Source organism: Primulina huaijiensis, unplaced genomic scaffold, assembly GCF_012295235.1.
Source record: "Primulina huaijiensis isolate GDHJ02 unplaced genomic scaffold, ASM1229523v2 scaffold24267, whole genome shotgun sequence".
NCBI lineage: Eukaryota > Viridiplantae > Streptophyta > Magnoliopsida > Lamiales > Gesneriaceae > Primulina > Primulina huaijiensis.
This window is the reverse complement of record NW_027355968.1, coordinates 22,237-25,054: the sequence shown is the minus strand read 5'-3', so window position 1 is coordinate 25,054 and position 2,818 is coordinate 22,237. Positions and strand designations below refer to the sequence as shown.

General features: G+C 35.3%; 1 pseudogene; it reads right to left on the bottom strand.

Moving 5' to 3' along the window:
- Window positions 1-285: 285 nt before the first annotated feature.
- Window positions 286-998, bottom strand: LOC140967192 (large ribosomal subunit protein uL5m-like; annotated as a pseudogene).
- Window positions 999-2,818: the final 1,820 nt, after the last annotated feature.

Below are 2,818 nucleotides of genomic sequence, written 5' to 3'. Positions count from 1 at the left end.
CTCTTCTTGTTAATCTCTACAAACGTTTAATGGAAACCTCGTTCTTCAATCTCCGAATTATGTCCAAAATTGATCACTTGTTCTCCTCTTCTAATTTGAACTAGAAAACTAGAAGAAATTGTGCATTGAGATGGAAGAAGGCAATATGCCGGCAGTGGTGCGACGGTGTCACAGCTATGCAGCAGTGGTGCGGTTGGGCAGTGGCTTTGCATGGCAGTGTTAGGTGAAGTCGTGGAGGTGCTCGGCCGTGGCTATGCTCCAAAGGGTGATGGCCAATTTTTTGTTTTAGATGAGAAAGAAAATTTCTAGCATGTAAATTTGATATGCATTGTTATATTTATAATTTTCATTAGTTTCCCCCTCATCTATTTGCAAAAAACCGATTCACAATGATAAAGTCTAATCTTGTGCCTTGGACGAAGTTACTATAGTCACATTGAACCCTCAACTATGTTTCTATCGAGAATTGAATAGAGTTTTCCGTATTTCATCCGGAGAATCTAATAGAGACATCACTATGGATATTCTGACCAAAAAATTATACAATCCACGCCCTTAGAGAGTGCTTTGTATTGCTAGGCTACTTACGTATCTTTTTTGTCTTTATTTGAACCCAAGAATGGATTGGATCGAAACGACTTTCTTTCCTAAGATCTTTGTGTTTGTATAAATTTCTGTCGGCACGACATCTCCATAGCTAATTTACCATTTTTGGTAGAAGGTGTTGCCTTTGGTACTACTTTTATTTTACACAATTCAGGAACTTTCATAATGCTGGCATGATTCGGTTTAAGCAACGGATCCTGATATGAGTCGAAATGTAAATAGAGTAGAAGCATGAGGTGGCTTATAAGGTATATATAATAAGGACTGTCAACTATCGCCTTAAAAAAGATAGCTAAATCTATCCTTCTTTCTTCGATCAGAATATGAATGAAATCGAAAAGGTCATCATTAGGGCGAACAAGGAAATTGCTAGTGGATCTCCGAATGCTCATTGACATATTCTTGTCTTAGAATACTTTGCTTTCAAATACTTAAAACCTTGAGAATCCACATTGTTCTCATTTAAATCAATTAAGTCAGAGTCTTAATAAGATTATCATTTGAGAGTTTTATCTCATCAAAAATCTCATTCGAGTTTTTAATTGGTTAAAAGTGTCACTAGTAGTTTTTACGTTGTCGAAACCTCAACTAAGGTTTTTACCTAACTAGGACACCTACGAGTTAGAGTTGTATTAGAATTCTCCAAACATAGTAATCAAATAATCCATGATTGTGATTTCATCATAATCTCGATCAATTACCAGAAATCACAAATGTGACGAAAAAAATTTCCTCTCATTCATTTTTGAAAGCTTCTTATTTTAGAACTCATTCATAAAATTTAGGTGGTTGTACTGTCCTCACAAATTTAGCAATCATGCTCTCACAAATTTCAAATATGGAATCCAGTTATAAAACCATTTTTAAGCCATATGTTTGATTTCCATCAAACTATAATCACGAAATTCAATTCTTTGAATTTTATTATCCTAACGAGAACACAAAAATCAATACTTTCGTGATCCTCAATGGTTCATGGCTACAGTTAGCTGTAGGTTTACAACTCATGTGAGTCGAGACAACATTTATCTCTCATACGATCTTACCATTGTTTTCCCCATTTTGTGCATCGACCCCTTGAAAACAAGAATGTCAGAACTCGGTTCTGATTGTACCACTCAGATCATGGTAAAAGCGTCTAGTAGCATCACCCCATTATCTCATAGGTAGCACTGATAGTGCCTGCAAGAACCAGTATGATATGATTAGCGTGCAATACATCCCCTTCAACACACATATTTCAATCGAATTTGCAATCATTAGTATATGAGGAGTTGCATATGAATTTGATAATGATGTGAGGTATCTTGGAGTAATCATAGTGTCATCGTGTGTGCAACTAGATAAACACTTTTCCCCGAAACACAAATACTCTAGCTAGAGATTTCTTGCACTATTAACTCATCAGAACAAATAAAATATCCACACCCGTAGGTGACTGGTGAATCCTCGAGTACAATACCTCTACTCTTACGTATGTCGAAACTACACCCAACCAGACTACCTGATGATCCTTGCAGAATCTGTAAAAGAATCAAAGCGCAACGTTGGTACGTAGAGCTTCTATATTGTCATGTGTGGAAGGACTAATGATGTACAATTATAACCACAAACTAATATACACGATAAGTGATAAACACTTGGAAAGTCCGAGAGAAAGTTGTTCAGTGACTCATTATATGATCACTCATCTATATGATTGGATATTTTCATGCACATATAAATGTAACGTGACATATAACATCACATATGTTATTATCAAATTCGAGCGACCTTTATCCTTGTTTTAGACGACTGAATCGACTAATAACAAGTTTAGAATATACAGTAACTAAAATGTGTTTCATGATCGACATGACGTGTATGACCTCATTGTATCATATTATATTCAAGGTCTTTATCTAAGCAGTTTGCATGAGTATACAGATAAAAAAAATGTAAAAATGTATTAAATCGCAAAATATCATCAAAATAAAGATTGTTTATTATATAAGAGTCAATAAAGACCAAACCAAAAGTTGACTTTCTGGGTACCTACTCTAACAATCTCTCACTTGCTCTATATCCAACAACCTTTATATTTCAAATACAATTCTTTTCAAACAATGGTACTGGTAGGGGCTCGGTAAGTGGATCACTAACGTTGTCTACAGAGACGACTCTCTCAACCAATATGTCTCATCTACCCACAATCTCTCAAATTATGTTGAAC